This window comes from Leptonotus elevatus, chromosome 15 (genome assembly GCF_054856555.1).
Source record: "Leptonotus elevatus isolate MCC_2025b chromosome 15, RoL_Lele_1.0, whole genome shotgun sequence".
NCBI classification, from domain to species: Eukaryota; Metazoa; Chordata; class Actinopteri; order Syngnathiformes; family Syngnathidae; genus Leptonotus; species Leptonotus elevatus.
Window position 1 is genome coordinate 7,999,534 of NC_141253.1, and position 23,948 is coordinate 8,023,481.

Consider the following 23,948-nt stretch of genomic DNA (forward strand, 5'->3'; position numbering starts at 1 on the left):
GAACAACGGCAGAAATTATTCACCTGGAGTTATAGTAACATGAATATTCATCATAATTATATATTGTAAATTAAAATCAAAGCCGGCTAGGTTAGGGTCAATGAAAACAAAGCCACCAAAAATACATATGTCTTTTTGCTTATTTTGTGTATTTGACATTTGACTTTTTATAGTAAATAATTTGTTTTGCTCAAGAAACCAAATTGTATTCGATGACTTCATTCAAAAGCATTTCTCGAGCTTCTAACTGTGCTAACAATCCAATAGCCCAAATTCTGGAGAATGTTACCAGACACACAGAGGAAAGTAGAGAATAAAAGAGCATTAATAAAGAAAAACGATCGGGATGAGAGAGGTATACCGTGATTGTCTTTGATCTCTACTTTGTTACTTTTATATCCATCTATTTCTCAATTAGGAAATGAAAAGAGCCATCATCTGAAACGGTTAGAGATTATTCGTTTGGCCCTGATGTGCATCATAGGGTGATTCATGACAGTACACTCCACTTTTGGACATTTACTATAATTATGAAAATTCAATTCAATTTATGACTTTTAAACCATCTTTTCAATCCTCAGCTTTGTGGGCTTTCTACTTTTGGAGAAAAGTACTGAGGCAACTTCTTCAACTAAGGCAAAATCATTGAGCGCATTAATATTAAAAGCTTTATGACTGTCAGAGTGCATTATTGATGTGCAGCTTTAGCAAAAATCCAAACTGATCCCCAAGAAGTCCCAGGTTTTCACCATTTTTGACAAATTGTGAGTCGTATTTTTACAGATGGTATTTCGCTGTCTCTCAGAAGAATATATGATCGTAAGCGACTATTTTGTTTTTAAAGGCTTTTGATGATGAAGTCGAGCACTCCTCCGTCTGCTGCACATCCTCCAAAATACCAACGGTCTATTAATTAAACCTGTCAGCTGCATTGAAGAGGGGAAGCACATTTTCCTTTTGTTACTTCCATAAATGGAAAAACAAAATTTGTGTGCATGTGCATACTTAATCTGGTGTTCCTTATGTTCCATTTGTCCCATTGCCGCATTTAAATGATTTTTCAATTTAATGAAGCTTAAAAAAACACACATTTTACAACATTTTCATATTTCATTCATTAACTCATTTTTTCCCAATTTTTATTTATTTATCTTATTCGGGATCATGGGTAAACTGGAGCCATCCCATCTGACTTGTGTGACAGGGATGAAACACCCTAAACTGGTCGCCACAATATTTCTTGAAAATGAAGTAATGCACGTTCCTATTTTCCCCAACAGCAATGGAACGAAACCACTTTAAAAAAGTAAAAATAATAACACACTTTATTATGTATTTTATTCTTTATTCAGTACGATTGCGATTTTAATCTAATAAACACAACAGACATTTATATAAAGATTTCATTCATTCAAAATTAATTCATGTGCAAAATGTTCACACAACAATCGGATGATTCGGAATCACTTTTAACGAACATAACATTAATAGTTTGTGCTTGACTCCTTTGCTCCCAAAGACATATAAATACGTTTATTATATATATATTACCAGCACCCCAAAGACGAATTTAAACGTTATTTATGTTGTTGTTTTTTATGTTGGAGCATGCAGAAGGCTTTGGGGTTCTGGCATAAAAATGCAGCCTCTGAACTGAAGAGAACGGTTGAAGCAATGGTAGTTATTACAAAAACGGCCAGCAGGTGGCAGCAGAGTGTAAGAGATCTACCAGGGCCATGTTGCAAAAAGCTCTTTCCCCACTGTTTTAAACTGATTTGTAAATAATGATGAAATTTAGCTATATTCTAATGCTAATTGCTGCAAAACAGAAACAGATTAAAAAAAAACCATTTCTTCCTGATGAAACAAGACTCTAATCTTTCTTTTGGTAGGTTCCATGTTTTTATAGCAACAGAACACGATATTGTCTGGGCTTTGCAAAATCAGTCAAAATCCAGCAAAACAGCCTGGAGCGAAGGGGGGTTGCTTCAGTGAAAATAGCTGGAAGTGAATGAGTTAAATGCCACAATTAAGTAATTGGTAGCTATTGTAAATATGTCTTGTAAACCGTCCATCCGGTATTCTGCCACTTTAAAAAAATTACAACTCACAATAACATGTGAATGTAACAGATTATAAGAACAACAGCTCTTAATAATCCAGAAAACAAAACTCGATTTCATGGTTTAACAAATTTTCAACGATTCGATTCTTAAAACGATGATTAATTGAGTTAATTTGATGTACTTCTCAGCCCTGTAATGTAGATGTCTTGTTATAATGCATTTCTTTGCATTGTAAAACATCAATTTTACTCACTGGTTACCAAAGCATTGTACAACTTGGTTGGCAGGTTTTTTTGTTTTGTTTTTGTGTTGTTGTTGTTTTTTTGGGTGTCAGATGCCCTTTTCATACAACCCATCCATTTTTTTGTATGGGCTTGGGAATGGAACCGTGCAAGTAGTCTACCAAGGCAAAAACACATCTAGGTCATAAATATAAAACAATCATACTAATCACATTTATTTGGATCAAAATTGCAGTCATGATTATTAATCACAATAATTCATCATATAAGTGTCTGTATTTTTCAAATTATCTTAACATTTTCAGTGCTATAAAATAATGTAAATGGACTACCATTTGAGAATAAAAAATTAAAAAGCAAAACTCCAAACAAAGAATGTTGATGCTCCTCATCTCCACATTTTCAGGTGATTATTAGGCCCCTGCTGAGTGTGCTCGCTTATTAAAGCAGCTTACTAAAATTTTAACTATTGCAGACATTTAGGTTATCTTAATCACGATTAATTGTGCAGACATGTCCGGGCAGTAACTTGTTCACAGCAATGTGTTTGACTATGTGTGTTGTAGCAAGAGGTGCTTTAAAGAACAGTGCCCCCCCCCCCCCCCCCCTCCAGAGGCTGAAGAGCCAATGATGGTCTTTATGTTGCTGCTTAGCTGATAACACATAGCGTCGCCACCTAATGTCCTCTCTCCCGCGATCTCCCTCACCAGCAACACTTCCTTTCTTTCCACTTATCTGTCTTGCTCTCCCGTTTATTTCCCCGCGGCCTTCCTCTCTGTCTCTCCGCCGCGCTTGTCTGCAGGAATGAATCAGACGTAAGAGGCCAAACAAGATTTTCAACCCATTGCTTTTGATTAAGTGACTTAACACAGAGGTCTGCGGCCCGGCAATATCACTAATGGTCCGAAGAAAGAGAGATAGTGTTTTGGGGAAGGGGGGGGGGAGAACGCGGGCTGAAGACAAAGCGGGGAGGGCAAAAGATGGAGAGAGAGAGAGCGAGAGAGAGAGAGAGACAGACGAGGGCTACCATTATCCTTTGCTAAAGGAGAAAGTGATTATGAACTTAAAAAGAGCTTTGCGTTCATAGCTTTCTCCACAGAAAGTTTAGTTGGAGAATTAAGATTAAGCTGGATTTAGATCCACGCAAATGCCTTTTAGTCATGGAGGCATGGGGGGTGAAGGCCTTCTTCTGTACAGAAGATAGAAAGTTGCAGCATGTCTGCGCGCAGCTTGCTATCGTGCAGTATATTATTTCAGAGATATACTCCTTTTCATTAGTAACATTACCCAGTGGTGAGATTTGTTTTTAGAGTTTCAGATCAGACGCACCTGGATTTTGTTTTTCCGCTTCTCAATTTTTTTCTTTTTAATGTAAATTGGTAAATGTAATGGCTCGAATGCAATATAGTACACTCGAGTCACCCTGGCGAGGAACAGTAAAAGTTAATAAACAGACGAGCACTTCTAATTCCCTTTTTGGCTTTTACAGCGGATAACAAATGCTGCTCTTATTGAAATGCAAGCCATATGTCGCTACTTATCAGATTTCCTGCGGGGTATCAAAACAATTTGGGATATGATCTCTGTTGATGACATGATATACTTAAAGCGTCCCCTTCAAAAAAACATGAAAACACATTTTTATAATCATTTGGTTTTCATGGATTGCTTTGGAATGGTTATATCAAAACAACACATTTAAGTCTTTAATGTCACAAACACTTTCTGAACTTGTTTTTTTAAATATATATATTTTGTCAAATGGATGTACTACTACGGAAGACGATTTGGGCCAGTGAAGTGAAAAAAGAGGGTTTGCAGGATTCTCACTTTATTTGCAGAAATCTGACTTTTTATTCTCAGAATTCTGACTTTAACTTTAAATTTAAAAAGCTGAAAATAAAGTTTAAATTTAAAACTTTAAAGTGAGATTAGATTTAAAACTAAAGTGAGAGTTCTAATTTTAATCTAAGAATTCTGACTTTATTCTCAGATTTCTGACTTTAAAGTCAGAATTCTGGCTTGTGATGTAGAGCTATGAATTGTGGTAAAGTCAGAATTCTGAGAATTAAGTCAAAATTATTTTTATTTATTCTGAGTTAAAGTCAGAACTAGTGAGAGTTCTGACTTTTTTCCAATTCTCACTTTATAGTGAGAATTCTGACTTTGTGACATATAGCTATGAATTGTGGGGGGGAGTACGAAAGTCAGAACTCTGAGAATAAAGTCCAAATTCTTGCTTTAAAGTGAGAATGGATTAAAGTCGGAATATTCTGATTTGAAAGTCAGAATTCTGAGATTAAAGTCAGAATTCTCACTTGAAAGTCAGAATTCTGAGAATAAAATCCAAATTCTTGCTTTAAAGTGAGAATGGATTAAAGTCAGAATATTCTGACTTGAAAGTCAGAATTCTGAGATTAAAGTCAGAATTCTCACTTGAAAGTCAGAATTCTGAGATTAAAGTCAGAATTCTCACTTGAAAGTCAGAATTCTCACTTGAAAGTCAGAATTCTGAGAATAAAGTCAAAATTCTCCCTTTAAAGGGAGAATTCTGAGAAAAAAAGTCATAATCCTGCCAGCCTTTTCACTGGCCCTAATCCTCTTTCGTATGAAACTATTCCAGTTTGATGCAGTCACGATTGAAAGATTCAAAATGAAAGTCTAGCATCCTCCTTTGCTCCATTTTGAAAATGTTGTGGGGCTTACCAATGGGATCGTGTGAGCAAAATGTCAGGCGAGGGAATGGGATGAGATTTGAAAGTTACCAGTGAGACATGAGGTGACATATGAAGACCATTACAGACTTTTGGCTTCCAGCAAGTTGCATTTCCTAAATGAGGCATCATAATGAACATGAATTGACTCGCTTAAATTTCTCTGCTATTGCTTTTGCTCCAGTCGCAAGTCACCCCCAAAAGCTCAAAGTACTCTCCGAGGCGAAGCGTTGCGGCTTTGCCAACATGTGTACATTCAGTGTTGTTGGTATGTCTTGCTCTCTGCACATTAGCGGTAATTATAGTCAGTAATAACCCTAACGAGGAGAGAGGGACTGGCTGTGTACAGAGCAGCAATTACATGTTAATCAGCTACCATGTTGTTGGAAGTAATTAGACAATGTTGTGAGGAGATTTAGATCTCAGATATTTACTGCTGCGGTGTGGAACGGGGGTTGCCGAGTGCACGTATAACAATCAGTGCAGTTGGGCGGAATGAGTCAGCTGTTAATTGCAAGACGTATGTACTGCTTGCTCCACAGGTGATAGATAGATTTGTGTAAAATAATAATCATAAAAAAGTAGCACAATCATGTACGGCAGGGAGTTGCCAGAAGACTTGAGGGGTGAGACACAAACATTGCAAAAACATCCTGTTAGTTTTCATGTTGTTAAAATTTTGATTATTTTAGAAGTACTGGCCTTTAAATTTACATTTCAAATATTGATTAGGACCTACCTTTGTGGCGTTTGCATGTTCTCCACGTCCTTGCGTGTGTTCTCTCCGGGTTCTCTGGACTCCTCCCACATCCCCAAAGCAAAGTTCATTTCAGACTGTAAATTGTCCTTATGCTGCATTCGAGGACAGTGGGAAGTCGGGGGGAAAAAAAAAGTACCCTGACTTCACCGGCCGACTTCGATGTGACATAAGTCTACAATGGCGACCAGGATGGAAACTCATGCCGTGAACGGTAAAACACAATTTACTCAAAAACTAGATAGCTTTTTCGTTCATAAATATTCAACATGACTTCACGTAAGACAATGTACGTGACAGAATGCTGTTATCTCCCTACGGCGAACTACCGAACTGTATAGAATCCTTATGAAATAAGATAAAAACAATAAATAAGTTTGCTTGGAGGTCAACGTGTCTTGAGGACCAAAACCAAAAATAATTGATCACTATCCTCCATTTTGGTTGTTTTCTTTTGCCTCAAATGCTTTGAGGTCGGAACTGGGATAAGTCCGACTTCCGACCTTCCTCGAATGCAGCATTAGATGTGAATGTGAGTAAACTCCTTTAGGTCTCTGCCAAATTTCTGAAGACAATGGGTAATTTGCTGATTGGTAGAAATGTATGGAGGACCAAAACTGCCAAAAATTAAAATTTATTAATAAATACATAAATAAATTACTAAAAGTCAAAATAAAAACTGATGTAATAATTAAAAAATGTTATCCTACAAAATGTATATAAATGGGAATAAAAAAAATATACAATATATATAAAGATATATTCCTAAATAAATAAATAAAAGTAAAAAAAAAAAATTAAAAACGAGATTCACAAAATAAGAATAAATATAAAAATACATGTCAAAATAAATACAAACAAATATATAAATGGAATTAAATATCAAGTCGCTAAATAAAAATGCTCTGTTCTCACATTTATTTATTTCACGCAGCAGGCGCTCTGCCAGGACGAAATGTTATTCAAATGAAGGGGCGGTCCTAAGCGTGTCTTGGGTTGGACTCCGCCGTTGCAAATTGCCTTTCATTGGTCAAGTGAGCAGCTCGGCGAACAAGAAAGTCTTGCCGGCTTGCATTAAGAGCTCCAGCAATGGACGACTATCTTGTCCACTGTCAACGCAACTTGCGACTTGAGTTGCTCGACAACAAGTCGAGGTTGATTGATATTTAATTATATTTATATATTATTTATGTATTTTTTTCAACATTAATTTTTATATTTGCTTTTATTTTTTGAATCTCGTTTTTTATTTTGGTATTTATTTTTACTTTATTTATTCATACATATATATATATATATTTGTTTTTTCATAAATGTTTTAAATTATATTTTTTATATCCGTTTTTATTTTCACTTTTAGTCATTTATTTACTTATTTAGTCATTTATTTCTTTTTAATTTTGGCAGTTTTGGTCCTCCATAGAGATGAGGCCGATATCAAGCCCGACACTCAAGTTCCAGAGTGGACTTCCGTGTCAAGTTAATTAGGTGTTAACGTGTTTGGGCGCCAATTGTTTGTGCACGAAGTCTATAATTGTTTGTCTGGGAGGAGGAAGCTGTGATTTAGCTGTACGCCAAGTGCCATTTATGCTCAGTTGCTCGAGCAGAGCCGTGACACTGATACGCACACACGTTAATTGTATGTTGTGTTAACGAGACACAGGGGATGCAGGAGGGAGGGAGCGAGACGGGGAGGAAAGAGACGGACAGAGATCAGCCAATGACCTATGTGATGAAAAAAGACTGTTCTGACAGCTCATTGCCCAATCCTTTCAACCTCGATCTCTCCGTGTCTCTGTATTTTTGTGTGTTCGTGGCACAGAGGGTGATTGGCTATTAAGACACTGTAGAATTAGGCATAAAATCACTCGCTGAATGCTTTTATGGCCAACCATTCTATTAATTCAATTGCAGTTTCTGAGGAGAATCCCTTTTTGTGCAATCTTATTAAACCTGAAACTAATAGGATGGTAATAAGGGCATAATCACTGTGATGCTTGTGAAAATTATTCACTTGTATTAGCAGTGATATTAGCTTTTTTTAGTCAAACCTGAAGATTGCAATCCTGAGAAGAAAGTAAGCCATTGAAAGAACATGAGTTTGAGTCAGACAGAGAATGATCATGTGACGCAGTGTTACGGAGCTTTAGAGTAAGTTTCAGCTCATTGTTTAGCATCCGGTCCATGACTGTTAACGTTTTGGTTCAATCTCACCTCCTTCATTGTGTCATTTTCAGACGCAGCAGGTTGCCACTGTCAAGAAAAAAAAAAGGGGGGGGGGGACAATACTCTAAAAATATTTTACTATACGTGCTCTAAAGCAAACAATGGATAGTAAAATACACCACTAAGTATCTATTACATTGAGATTTAAATAGTTTTAAAAGAAACCTTTTGGGGAAAAAAATGTAGGTAATCGTCAATAATATCAACACATTATCAGATGACAAATGTATGTACAAAGTCAAACAAAATATGTTCCTTTGTAACGCCCCCCCACTTAATGATTGATCCTCAGGGTGTGGACCTTCGCAAAGCGAGGCGTCTTTGCCGCTGGCCGTACCCAGCGCTTCAAACATCATATGGTTAATCTCTGCTAAAGCAATTATTATCTCCTTATTTGAAAAACCGACCGAAAAGTATTGGCACAAACAACCGAGTAGTACGCTACGTGTATTTCTCGTGAGTTTTTTTTTTTTTTTTTTTGCACTTTCTAAAGTGACAGTGGCAAATTTGTAGGTTTTTTCTCTGAATATTACCACATCCCCTCTGAAAAAAAAAAAATGTACGTTGCCTTAATACGCCGTCGTAGTAAATAATTGTTACCTTTATGCCAATAAATAAATAAACTTTGCAACAAATTTCCAGGTTTCCACTTTTTCCGAACTTCTCTTTGTATATTATTTGTGAGTGCGTGTGCGTGTAAATGACAGCAAGAGGAAAGGGTTGACCTCCTAATTACTGCTACAGTGATGGGACGAGAGGGATAGTGCCAAAGGTTAATAGCCCGGTTGTCCAACAAGAAGCCCAAGCAGGGAAGCTGGCAGCAGGAAGGGAGAGAAAGCTGCTTCAAGGAAGAAAGAAGCAGCGTGTGCTAGAAAATAAATAGAGGACGGCAATTAAGGAAGGGCGCAAATGTGGAGAGTACGGAGTTCATGTGCAAGTCTAAACAATCATAAAGGTTGTCAGTAGTTATTTGCACATCCACAATATGCCTGTGATTACGTTTTTAAATTGAGGTTAATTTAATTATCAATGATTGATTGATTGATTTTTTTTTCATCTGAAAAACGTTGACGGATTCAGCCTGAGTAAATAGAATCATTATGAGTCCATGTACTTGTTGTAACAGAGTTTGTGAATATCTCCAAATTAGCAAACAGAAAAAGAGACGTCACAAATCTAAAATAAAAGCAATTCGTTGTCTGGTACAGGTTGTCTGTTGCCTGCAGCAGTGAAAGGTGATTAGACAGCCAGGGAAAAAAAAAGAAAAGTGTTTGACGATATAACCTCATCAGGAATTTAGAACAGCCCAGAGAGACAAGAAATGAACCAAGTGACATCTATAACCCAGTTAAAACAAAAGCTAATGTAGCAGAGACTTAGCTTGTGATAGATGGATAAATATTGTGTTTATGAGTGAGTCATCAGCATAAGCAAAGACTTAATTAGGTGGGTGTGGCTGACTGGCAGATGCGGGCGTGGCCAAATGTGGCCAACAGATTGTGACGGATGCTTTTCATGTCGCTTGCGCAGCAACATGACTTGCCACCAAAATCGAAATTGTGTCCTTTTTGTGCAGCTTTAAATTTACATTGTACGGTATTTTTGGAACCGTTTACTATTTTCCATAGTGGGGAAATTAGATAACATACAAGATATACTTAATGACAAACAAAACCTTTGCTTTGTGCAATACTTCAACAAATGCCACTTTATTACATTTTTCATTTATTTTATATATTATGATAAATGAGTAAAAAAAAAAAAAAATTATTACGATAAACTATTCAAAACAAATGACACTTCCGGGCAGATATGTAACTGAAAACAATATTTATCACATGCCGGGATGATAATTGGCCACAACTAATTAAAAATGTTTTGCTTAATATAAATCAAAACACTCCAAAACAAACCAATTAAGTTTTGCCCTGGGACAGATCCTAGTAAATACGTTAAGGACTTGCATAAATGCCCCGCCACTTGTTTCACACCCCGGAAAGCGGAGTGTGGCCGAGTCCGATCTTTAAAATGAAAAACTGATTGTGGTGTCTGCTTTTTGTAATTAATGAACCTGATTGATTCCGACTGCAGCTTGCTTTTGAGTGGCATTTCATCAAAAGGTTCCTTACTTAATGCCCCCTCTTCCCATTAATAAAACAACAATTAAAACAGTCATTTGCATCTAACATTATACCCTCTATTAGCTAGAGGAGAAACGTAGCTAAAAGGGGGGCAGAGGTAGCGTAAACACACTCAAATTTAACCGCGTACACAAATGAGCTGGAAGGACGCGCACACGCTCAGACTGCCGCACGTGTTTACCTCTGCTCTGCCTAACTGATTTATAGGAAATGTGACTGCCAGTTCCATGACCCTGCGACGGTACTTCGCACCTGACCCCTGCTAGCCCGACACACACACCCACGCGCTCACAAAAGCGGGGTATCAAGCCATCATTTGTAGGAATATGAGTTGCCTTCGCTAAAGAATTGGGCTCCATGGGCTGTCCTTGAGGCTGATTGGCTGAGAGTTGTCAAACGGTCACAGCGACAGTGAGGAAGGGACCCCCCACCCCCACCCCCCGTCCTACCCCCACCTCCCCAAAATCAATTTCAATCAACGCGGAGACGCAATATTATCAAATGTCAAGTCCGCCATGGCCCTCGGCCCTGTGGCGCAGCAAAAAATTATTCCTGACAGCCACTTGGCGACTTAATTAAGTGCCCCAAAAAAAGGATGGGAAGTCAGGAGGGGAAGGATTGTGCTGTGGAAGAGGGAGGGGCGATTGAGAATGGAAAATACCTCGATCGGTCAGTTGGTCTTTTTGTCCGGTTGACTGGTCATATTGACAGGCCCTCAGAATGATAGCCTCACTAGGGAGCAGTTTGGAGGAATAGGGAGGGGGGGGGGGGGCTTGGGAAGTTGAAGGGAGACTAAACCAAGATGTGACAGAGAAGAGGAAAAATATAAGTAGTGGTATAATCAAAATCAAAAAGGGAAAATTGCAGTCGGACCGAGGGGTAGAGAAAATATAAGGGGTGATACAAAAGCCACTTTACAATAAAATAAATATCCATAACAACATTAGCTAGCTAGCTAAAAAAGAACAATTTTTTTTATTTATTTATGTGTATAGTGTTTCTTATTATAGATACCTACAATTCAGTTGCAGATATTCGCTAGTGACGTATAATATTATTAATGAAACCGAATTGTATACTATATATATATATATATATATATATATATATATATATATATATATCGACTCCAGTTTGAGGTACGTACAACCTCATTTTGAAAATTCATACTTTTAGTCCAAAGTATCTCGAAATCAAGATTGTGTGTACTATTTTAAATTACGTTTTTAACTAGGCAAAATGGCATTGTAGTTGGGGTTGTCCCGATCATGTGATCAGAAATCAGGCCCGATATATAAATATACAATTTTAAAGTTATTATTAAGAGCTACAAATAAACAAGATAATCCAGAGGTACACAGATATTGCCAAAAGAAAAATAGATACGGAAGGCTCTATACGTTTTAAACTACGCAACATCGCAACACACCGAAACACCGGAAGTAAACACACCCAGGTGGAGATAAGGATGGGAATTCCGAATAGTCAAACAAAATCAAACAGTGACATTGCTGTCCTAACTTCCATATTCCAACAACAACAACACCCCGAAGTTTAGAAAAAGGTACGAATTAGAGAAAAAGAGAGTCATCAGTGTTGAAAAGTTACCGGGCTTTTGCATGAATAACAAAACAAGAAATACAATAGACATGGATTTGGTGATTGACAGATGCAGGACTTTGAACGGGGAAGCATGGGTTCATTTATTGACAAAGACTTCCCTGCACACACACACACACACAGGCTTGATATTAAAATGATTCCTCTGGAAATAAATCACATTTCGATTGACTGGTAATTGCAGAGGATCGATCAACACGTTCCGCGCGGTTCCCTCCGGGATTTCCCCTTTGTTCACAATACACACAAGCGCACGCTCCCCGGCTGTGGACGAGGAGCCTGAATCTCAAGGGACAAGTGAGAACTGATTGAGCGAATCAGTAAACATGAGCTTGCTGATTGTCCGTATGCAGATGACTAAAATGGGCAGCAGCGGGTGGGAAACGGTTGAGACGGAAATGAGGAAAGATGAACATAACTGATGGAATGCAGTAACATTCGTAACTTTTTCTGACGTTACTAGCGAGCTGGCCCATATTGATATCCCACCTTTGAAACATTTTGGGATTGCGCTTCCTTTTCCTCTGAATGCCGCAAAAGTCCACGGCGGATTCATGAATGAGTAATTCTGATCAATTCGGCAATCTGTCAGCGGTTCGAGATCCATCTGTCACCTGTTAAAGTATGATTTATAAATGGCTGGAGGTCATTATGAAGCGACGGGCACTTTATAAGTCTAAATGAGAATGGCCTTTCTTTTCATGTTCTCAGTCTGACAGCGACAAGCATGTTGTCAATACAGAAATGACTGCTGTAGGGCTATAAAAGGCACACACAACAGCAATATCAATGTGTGCATTCCATGACGTGCACTGGAAATAACACACAAAGAAACATGTTGGGATCGTCATGTGCACGCCAACACCCAGCAGTACAGAAACGGGTCGAAAATAGTCATACCGACAATCAGAAATCCACTACTACTTCGACTACGATCATGCAGACATTTTGTGTTGACCACTTTTTGTGGTAGATATTTAGCATATTAGCTCATTCAAACCCCAAAACGTATAAATAGATTTGTAATAATTTGCCCTTCACTCCCAAAAACGTATTTATACGTTTTTAGTTTTTTGTTTTTAATGCTATTGCACACAAAGGCTTTGATACAGCTTCTGACATGAAGAGGTCGCTTAAAGTAATGGTAGTTATTACAAAAAACGGCCAGCATGTGGCAGCAGAGTTCCGCCAACAAGCTCTTTTTGCCAGTGTTTTAAACAGGTTTGTGAATAATGATGAAACTGCTGCAAATTGGAAACAGATACAAATGTACTTTTTTTTTTTCCGATGAAAGAAGAGACTCTAATCTTTCTTTTGGTCGGTTGCATGTTTTTATAGCAATAGAACACTATATTCGGCCTTGCAAGTCGGCCTTGCGAAATCAGTCAAAATCCAGTAAAACAGCCGGGGGCAAAGGGGGTTGCTTCAGTGAAAATGGCTGGGAGTGAATGAGATGATAACTAACTCAATAATTACCATTTAGCTGAAATCAATGGTGGAAGTGCGAATTATGGAATTCACCCCCAAAATGGCAGATTTTTTTTGGGGGGGGGGGGCTCAACAATACATACAGTTTCATCAATGGGACATATTACAAAAAGAAAAAGACAAAGAAAAAAAAGGGGCCATGTTGAGGCCACAGAAAGGGTATTCTGTAGAATTAAATAACTAAATAAATAAATAATATTTCAATAAAAACGACACTTTTAGCAGGTACTTGTGTGTTGTTATGCAGCTGTTTTCTGAACGCGTGTACGCAATGCGAGATCAACTTTGGATGCTTGTATCACTCACCCACACAAAACTGCCACGCACCTTAAGGGTGCGCTGTGTAAGTAAGCATGAGTGCACCCCTGTAGGTAGGTCACAACAGCCATCCATCTGGCCCCGCCTTGGGTCATCATACCGACGCATACTGAAACACACGCGGGTTATCCCATTCACACAACCACCACACCGTCTTCCTTTTTTATTTTTATTTTTTTTCATTTTCTCTCACCCTCAGTCGCGCACACATTCACTCTTCCCGCCTGCAGCCATCATTTAGTGGTTTGTGTTCAGCGAGTGTTTTGGATGTGTAACACTAGACATGACAAGAGGAGACCCAGGATGACAGAACACTGTCCAGAGGTCAGTGTGTGCGCGTGCGTTTCTGCCCTAATGTTTCCAAGCACCTGCGGAAGGCTGCACATCCTGCTCATCCCTTGATGTCCTTTTTCCGCTGTACTGATGAACGTACATAGAAGTTTTATGTGGGTTCATTGTATTTTGATGTTATCATTTTAAATGTTTCCGCAGAACTGGAGTTCGCCTCTTTGTCAATGGTTGCTTCTGCCTCTGATGCTGATGTTAATGTGTGTTGTAGTGTTTCAAACAGAGAGACAAAGATTCAACAGATGGAATGGTAGCAGCATGGCGCAGATGGAATGTACAGAGGTAAGTAAGAGTGTAAAAAAAATAACGGCTAAAAATCACTGCACGCGCTGCCTGAGTTTGAAATCATCATTAAACACTTTTTAACTTTTATTAGTACAGTAAAAACCTTTTTTATTTTTATTTTTTATTTTTTTTACAAACACCCCCTCTTCACAAACAATTAAAGATACACACATTTTTACTGAAAAACTACCTCTATTTCCATACTGTTTTTCATGTATGAACGATTATGGCATAGACCATGGCTTTAAACTGAAAAAAAAGATGAATCCCTCCACGGCAGAAGGTAGAAATCTGTTGTATTTGTAGGCAAAAGTTCCGCCTCCACATCCTGAATCATCCAATCACAAACGATTGACGTCCGAAAATCCTTTTATTTTCGTTGGAAAATATGATCTAACAATATGCATGTTATTTATTTAATTGTTGTCGCTCTTTAATTTTAATGAAATGAGTGCTTAATGTGTATATATATATATATATATATATATATAACCAAAAGAAATGTGTAGCGAATTAATCTTAAAAATGCCATTTTTGACGGTAAAATGTTGTATTTTTTTTAATCAATCGTGTTATATTTCTTGAAAATTGTGTGTTTTCACTTATTTCTTCACTGCATCATATTTATCATAAACACACACTGGTTAAAAAAAAGTACGTATAATTTAGTTTTAGGGCTGGAACGGATTACTTCTATTTCCATTCATTTCAATGGGAAACATCACCTCGATTTATGAATCTATCAGGTTACAAATGGTCTCATGGAACCAATTAAATTTGTAAATTGAGGTTCCATTGTATAGTCATATAATTGGTCATATAAGTATCGAGAGAAGGTAGGCAGCGTAATACCTCACACGTGTCATTCTTCAACAATCTCAACCACACAAAAAAAACGTGCTACCTTTTGAAACAGTTACAAGCCAATCGGTGACTTGCAAGCTAGCGGGCTAGCACGCGAAGCTAATGTATCAGTCGGCTCTTTGTTCACATAAGGTTGGCCACTATCTTATAATATCTTACTTTGTCAGGCCAACCGGAAATGTAACAAACAAGGCAAAGTAGAGAAGTTACAAAATGAAACCTCTAAACAGGAGTCGACACTTGTGCTCAATCATCCACATGATTACTGGGGATTGTCTTGTATCGGACTGAAATGCTCACTCACTCAAACATAGTGAGCATAAGTAAAACAAAAGTTTGAAAAGTAAAACTTTAAATTAGCTGCTTGTGTGTGTGTGTGTGTGTGTGTGTGTGTGCGTTCTTTTTTTCCGTCTCTTTCTTTGTCTTCTCGTACCAGCGAAGCATCGCAAACAGCCAGAAAAAAAAACAACACTTTTCACTCTCATCTTTTGATGCTTGTGCCTCACATTTAAACGTCATTTAAAATCATACATTTCCAACTTACATATTGATAGAACTCTAAATTTTGCAAGCATGAATGGCGACCCATTTTGGAGTTTGCACTCTTTAGTTCAGGCCAACTTGCACACACGTACTCAAACGCAAAGCGGAGAGTGCACCTCCCCGCTGGTTGGCCGTTTCTACTCATAACCACACCTTTTATGCTTTGAAATATTGATAAGTAGCCTTGCAACATTAATATCGTAAATGGTTTACAAGAACACTTAAATAAAAACTCGCTCACACTCGCTATTCTTATCACCCCCCCCCCCCCAACCCCCCCGCAGCTGTTATTTTGTTTTTCATTTTTGTAATGGCTTCATCTGTTTGAGGAAGGGCAAGAAGATTAAAGAGAGTGGGGGCACAAATAAGCATCGTCTTAACTTTTGCGAGCTTGTATTTTTATATTTTATGCGGTTGTTCTTTGTCTGTTAAAATATTTCTTCTCACCGGGCAGTTTTTTTTTGTGGAAGAGCATTTCACTTGCTTAAAGCGTTGTTTCCACTTTCAAATCTTAAGAAGGTATTAAAACTCGCTATTGAGAATGTATTCATAGTTCATGAGTATGTTTTGCTTTACATTAAAAAAAAAGACAATACCATACTTTTATATGTGCAGGTAGTATAAATTAAAAGCCTGCTGAGCACTCATTGAACTGCCGTGAGAGAAACTAATATCAACATGTGTATGCGTATGAATGGACAATGTTTATGTTTACACACAATAGCCCCGAATGTTTTAGCGTGTCTTTCTAGTGTTTGACAAGATTGAACCCCGCTGAGATCCCAAGAGCCTGATCGAGAGTTTTAAAGGGATTAGAATGGGATTAAGCCCCAATAGAGAGGGATTAGCCCCCCCCGCGCTTTTATAGCTGCTCACATAGCAGGTATCACACACGTGCACACACGCACGCACGCACACACACAGCAAGTAGGTTCCACATTAACATTTTGCTTTGTGACAATGGACATGAAATGTAATATTGAATAATATAATATTAAAATTGAATATTGAATGTAAAGATGTATTTGTATATAATTCGAAAATGAAAAAAAAAATCGAATAAATATAAATGGAAAAACAAAAACAAAAAATATACATACATAAATAAATACATTACTTTTATGGGTATTTATTTTGTGGGACTTTGCACTTGTCCACCGTCACCTCAACTTGTTGTCGAGCAACTCAAGTTGCGAGTTGTGGGGACAGTGGACAAGATAGTCGTCCATTGCTGGAGTTCTCCAATGCGAGTCGGCGGAGTCCAACCCAAGACGACACGCTTAGGACCGCCCCCTCATTTGAATAACATTTCATCCTGGCAGTATGGACCAAAACTGGCAAAATTCAAAATAAATAAATAACTAAATAAATGAATAAAAATGAATAAATATTAAATGACTAAAAATGAATAAATAATTAAATGACTAAAAGTGAAAATAAAAACGAATATAAAATATATAATTCAAAAATAAAATACAAATGTATTTTATATATATATATATAAAATTCATTTTGCTGTTTCTATTTCCATTTATATATATATTTTTATTATTTTTTATTATTTTACAATTATATATTTTTTATATCCGGTTTTTTTTCTCTCACTTTTAGTCCTTCATTTATTTATTTAGTCATTTATTTATTTAGAATTTTGCCAGGTTTTGGTCCTCCATGTTCCAGTAGACTTCTCATATACAAACATACAAATACACAAATAAAAGACACGTTGACCTCATAGTTACCCAAGTGCAGCATCCTTCAACAAGAAGAATAATTGGCGTGTGTGTTAGGGCATGTATGTGTGAGTGTCAGTGCGTTTGTGTCACTGCAGTTTTTGCGGGGGAATCCAAATGGAGAAGAGTGATAGAACGACATACGGTGAGGTTCATCAAAGTCAGCGTGTGCAAGGGCCCTCATTTTTCATTGGCTGAGGGGCCCGCGCACCTGCGACAGCCAGGCCCACCTGAGAGAGAAAAATGAGAGAGGCAAAGAAAGATGGTGACAGAGAAATCGAGTAAGAAACAAACTCGAGTAAGAGTTGCCCGAAGAAAGCGAGTGTGTGAGAGGGGGGGGGGGGGCACCGGTCGCTGGGACAGTTTGAACGACAGCGTTCTCCCTTTTACATTTCACACCCGGACGCTCGCCGCACTGCCTGGGGGCCGGGGGAGAAGCAAGGCGGTGTGTGCGCTGTGGCTTGTTTTGCTCAAGGGAGAAAGACAGAGAGATACATTCTGAGGATGTTATTATTATACGTTTACCTTTTTTGGGGGGCTCGCAGGGGAACTAAAAATGACACACAAACACACAGAGAGTATACATGCGTTCATGTTCAAGCGCATATACAGTATTAGCATTGACTTCTTTATATTTATTATTATTATTTTTTTTAGAATCTCTGACGTCCCTATTCCTGGATGCTGGCCTAGACTTTATTCCAGTCATTTGAATTTGAATCTGTCCTAAGGTCAAACTGTTGCTGTCATAAAATATCGATTAACTATACAGGCAATGTTTTGTGGAACAAAATAAAAGTAAAACACCTTTTGGATTTGAATTACCAAGGGCAAGTTGACTTTTAACATTCTTTATTGTCTTCTACTTAAGCTTTATTGTTCTGAGCAGCCAGCCAGGACAGTCAAGACTTCATTTACCATACAGGCGAACAACTTCTCAATAAGTAACAACCTTTTGTTGTTTAATCCTATTGAATATTGTTTGTAGGTTATTTATAAAACACCATTGATAGCTAACTGATTAATTTATTATATATACTATTAATAATAATAATAATTAATTTGATCCCATAAACATATCAATATGTTCTATTTTAAATATTACCATGCTCTCAAAAATGTCCGTATATGTTGTTGTTTTTTAAATGTATTTTTATACTAGCGCATACAGAAGGCTTAGATGCAGCCTCTGAACTTAAGAGAACGGTTGATGCAATGGTAGTTATTACAAAAACGGCCAACAGGTGGCAGCAGAGTATAAGAGATCAACCAGGGTCATGTTGCAACGAGCTGTTTCCCCCACTGTTTTAAACAAATGTGTGAATAATGATGAAACTTAGCTATATTCTAATGCTAATTGCTGCAAAACGGAAACAGTTAGAAAAAAATGCTAATGCTAAAATGGTGCATTCAGGGTACTTTCACAGCATCAGAAACTTCTTCGATTATAATGTTTTAAGGGGAAAATAATCGGCCATTTGGCGCATTTGGCCTATTGTTTTTGGCAGATATTTGAAAAGCACAATAATTGGCTGATTTTAATTGGCGGCCGATTAATCGGGCCCTATCAATTCATATGGCGATGGGTAGCTTTTTCATGCTGAGAAAAAACAAAACAACTTAGGTATTGGTAAACTGGGTATCGGAATCGGGGGCCAACTTCCTTTGGTATCCGCCCACTTTTGCGACAATTTTTCCAAAGCTGCCCACAACGTTTTATTTTTAAAAACGTATTTTCCTTAGACAGTTTCCCGTGTGTGTTAACGTGTATGTTTGTGGTTGGTCCGATGTCACCTTCACTAACTTGCGGACATCATACCCGCGTAACCCGCGCGATGTCCACCGTGCCTTGTCATCACTCGTTTGATTGTACGCACACGGCCCGCCATTGCTCCCGGCCATAGAAAGCCACCATCCGACCGCTACGCTACGCTACGCTACACGCGATACGGAATCCATCACTCAGCCACTGTCACACACACACTTACAGACACACTTGCAGGTAAAGACACGTATAAATAGACACAATGTGATCATGTGACAGAAACATACTCGGGCGCACATGGTCAAGCAGAACCACATATCACTCGCGCGCACACTCATTCAGAGAGGGGGCTTACGCTACAAATGAAGCTAATCCATCACCTGGAACACACGCAAACAAAAACAGCAGACATTGTCACCTTCACAGCTCACCTGTTATCATTGTGACATCCATACTTGCCGGACATTGTAGTATTTGAGAGGAATAAAGATACATACTGGACACTTGTGAACGTAAGAAGTGCCAGATTTGCTTATTTTTAAGGTGAAAGCCAACCAGACAAGCCACTCGTATGGGGGAAAAAAAAAAAAAAAAAAAAGCAACCCCAAAACAACTTATATTTGTGACCTTTACCGCTCATATTATCCACTCGTATGGGGGGGAAAAAAATAAAAAAAAATAAAGCAACCCCAAAACAACTTATATTTGTGACCTTTACCGCTCATATTATCCACTCCAAAAACAGGCTAGGGCGGGATTTAATGAGATGTGGACTGCATTTAGTAAGACAATAAGAGCAGTATCACAGGGAAGGGACATAAGATCCCGCACGAAGCGCACATCAACTTTACGGGGTGCGCTGGCGTTTGAATCCCAGTTGCATGATTGCTATTAATGTACTGCTAGTTGCATATATTCATAGCAATATTTAGATGCTGCTCTGAATCAACAATGGTTGAGTTATTTCAAGTTTTTTTTGTAACATCATTTGTATGTTTCGCATGAAGTTGAACAGTGTTGTAGTCATGATATTTATTGGCGACGAATGGCGGTGCTCGCAGAACTGCGAGTAGCCACTCGAGTTCAAACAGAATTGTTTGTTTTTGTTTGTTTCTATGCTAGTAGGTCAAAATACTTTTGTCGAAGTGAAACCAGCTAGTGGCGCAATAAATGTTGGCGAGCACTGATATGGAGTATGGTAGGCGCACTCACATTTTTGTTGATGGATTTATAAACATGCTAGCTAAATTAGCTAGCTAGTACGATGACACAGAGGGATTTAAAACTTGACCAACAGCGTAAAAATTATACTGGGTTCTGACGAGGAACTCTGGAGGTTAAAATTTTATTTTAAAGTTTAAAAAAAATATATATACTTTTCTGTGTTAGCGCGTCAGCCGCATATGGCCTTGGTACACTCCGATACGTTTTCAAAAAAAGTGAATACGAAGCTTGGGTAGCTAAAGTGCTTTGGACAACATCTGGTGTATATAAAGTGCTATATAAGTGCTCTCCGATGACTAGTGTTCTTTTTATCAGCCATTTTAAAATTGAATCTCAGTATTATTCCGGTTTATATCACACTTGTTAGTTAGTCGACCTCGTCCCATTTTTATCTAGTCTCCTTTTAGTAGACTAAATAAAGCTTTATTTTAGTCCAAGAAAACATAATTTTATTTGTCTAGTTTTAGTCAACAAAAACTGTCAACATTTTTGGTATTTTTTTGTCATCAGATAATATTGAACATTTCCAACTAATCTAAAACTACTTCACATAAAATCTTCTCTTATAATTTTTTAATTTAAAACTTCTCACACAATTACAGTATATCAACAATTATGACTCCATGCTACAAGCTAGCAATTTAGCTAGCATTAGTTAGCAGTCAGATTAAAGTGTTGGAAGGGTTTTGTTAATTTTGTTAATTTACCGCAATGTCTGCGACGTGTCTCGACAGGCGTTGTTTTTCCAGCTGACTTCCCTTCGACTAAAACGAAGCAAAGGGGTTTTCTTTAGTTTAATGTAGCGATCATGTGTCCATAATGTGTTAGTGACAGATTAGCAGAGACAGGATTTTTACAAAATCATAATTTCTGCCTTGTCTTTGTTCGTGAATTAAAATTGGCCGGTTTTTATTAAGTGAGCTACATTTTCGTCTCGTCTTTATTAGAAAATGCTCATCTCATTTAGTCCCAATTATTGCTTATTAATGTTTTTTTTTAGTTTAGTCTCATCCGGTAAAAACTGTGTTTTGACGAAAAAATATTTATTTAGTTTTCGTTAACAAAATTAACCATTGACCGTATTTGCTTTGCATTTTTTGGGGAGGGACTATTACCCATTTTTTAGCAAAACTACAATTAGCAACCCATTCGTATTGATTATGACAATTGACGATTACGAATGACTACACTGTTTGCTTGTTCCTCTTGTAAAGCTTCAAGTCATTTTCTCTCCAAAAAGGCCTCATATTCATTCAAAAGGCAATTCATAGTTCACGCCTGCCGCCTGACGTCGACCCAAATTGCCCTCCGAAACAACAAGGACGCGACATTCCTTCAGAGAATCACCGGCTTGCATGTTTTGACAAATGCAGGCCGCCGGCGCGGCGGTCGCATCCGAGCAGCTTCGCCGAAGGCTATAGAGCGGCAGACTTTCATGGCTCTCTTGTTACTGGGCTGTAAATTCAGCGGATGGCTCCTGTCTCTGAGTATTGATCCGCTCCGTCACCTTGAACCTCACTATTGACACATGGGGCGACGCTGAGTGGGGAAAAGCGGCAATTTACAGACCCTCAATTATGACATTCATAGATGATGTCACAACAAGGGCATGGTGCTTTGGGACACACGCGCACGCACACACACACGCGCGCGCGTTCATGCAGTTCGCCAAGGGATTGAATCCATTTGTTTGGGCACCAAAAGCGCACGCACACTCACACCAAATAAAAGCTACCCTAAACAGCACTTAATGGCACACCGTTAGCTTGTGTGTGTGTGTGTGTGAGCCGACGCACACTCGTATCTATGATTGGGTGAGTGCGCGCACGTGTGTGTTTCACCTCATCTAATGCCTGCTGTCTGTCCTCTTACTCCCCAGACAGATGGCTCACTGGACCATGTCATTAGCAGAGTACAGTTAGCCTTTATAACGTCATATTCAATAGCACGTATTAATCGTACAACGGCACGGGTCAGGACGTCTGTTCACTGATGAGGCTCGCTATTCTCTGGACAGGATAAATATACATAAGCCCACCGTCCGTATGCAAGCAATTTGGAAGCACGTCGTTGTCTATTTATGTTTTCGCAACAACTGTATTGATTTTTAGTAAGTAGTAAAAAAAAAAAAAAAAGTGGAGACTATTGCTCCAGGGTTCCCTCTATATACCGTAAGAGAAGTAATATGTCAAGTAACAATGACTGAGATGCTTTTGCTATTACAAGACAGTGTATTCAATTTATGACCCTCTTCTCTCTCTCTCTCTCTCTCTCTCGCTCTCTAAACATTATTTGAACGTTTTGTGGTAACATTTTACTTTTAACTTTGTCCACAATCTGTGTTTGAAATTTCATTGTGTCAATTTCAAGTTTTGACTGTAAGACTGGTGAATGTGTATAATCGAGATAACCCAACCTAATTATTTTTGTAAAATTATTAATGGATTTACTGAATTTATGTAATTATTATTTAAATTGAATTATAATTAATATCCCAATCCAGTAACTAATATTTGCTTTATTGGTTTATTTGGTTTATTGAACATATAAACATAAGCACGTTACAAGTATAAAATACAAGTTGAAGTGAAAAAAAAAAGTAATATATCATTTGTGCGCCATATTCCAAAATAGAGCAACGTATTCAAGCAAAGCACTTTTCACAAAACAATTAAGATCCTTCAATGACCCAACTTCTGGTCCTGACCTTCACGTCAAGCATGTGGCTATATTGCATTACAAATGGATTTAAAATTAGAGCTAGATCCGATTTCACATATCTGATTCAGTAAGTAGTGGCCAGGGGCCACGCGGCCATCGTTACTACGATATTCACAATCCATTGATGCATTGATGAGATCATGAAAAATTGCACGTGCATGTGTCTGTGCTCTCCTAAGGACTCACCCCGACATGTACCGACGCTCATAAACACACACACACACACACGCGCGCGCGCTCACAAAGAAAAGGAGACACACTCCCCAAGGCCTGAGGGCTCTCAGTGTTGACCGTAGAGGACGTGGGTCAGAATAAAAGGGCAAATAGAAAGAGGCTCTTAACAGCCCACACAGATGGGCCTATGTCACACGCGCACACAAACACGCACGCACGGTGGGAGGTCAGGGTTCACCTGGAAGGTCTGGTCAGCGTCCATCCATCAGTTTTATTACCGAGCCGTGTCAAAAACATTGAGTGGACAAAAAGAGAGCGAATAGACACCAATTGTTTAATTAGAAGTGTCCGTGAGAACGTACTTTCAAAATATACATGGACGTATGATAAATCTGGCATTCTAAATATGGAAACCAAGCTCATAAGGTGGTCTCTGTTTTTTGGAGTTTTAGTTGGCGAAATAAACGAATGAATCATCTTAAATTGGTTCCGTGCGGCGAAGTGCGCATTTGCACAGCAAAATCACAAATTAGCCGCAATTACACAGCTGGTTACTGCAGCTCCCTACTGACCGTCTCAAAATGGACACCTCAGACTTTCTTAGAAAGAAGAAAAGACCAACCTTCGATACCAGCAAGTAGTGTTAATTTTGTCAATGAAAACTAAACAACAATCATTTCATCAACGCACATTTTTCACCGGATTAAAACTAGACTAAA

The 23,948-nt window shown here is 38.2% G+C and overlaps 1 protein-coding gene across 1 annotated transcript in view; it reads left to right on the forward strand.

Annotated features, from left to right (window-relative positions):
* The window catches only part of skor2 (SKI family transcriptional corepressor 2), a 96,711-nt gene that overhangs the window by 38,073 nt on the left and 34,690 nt on the right, over positions 1-23,948 (forward strand). The window contains exon 3 of the mRNA XM_086096046.1: positions 14,132-14,202. The gene's annotated coding sequence lies outside the window, so the exon portion shown is untranslated. The remainder of the gene's footprint in view (positions 1-14,131; positions 14,203-23,948) is intronic.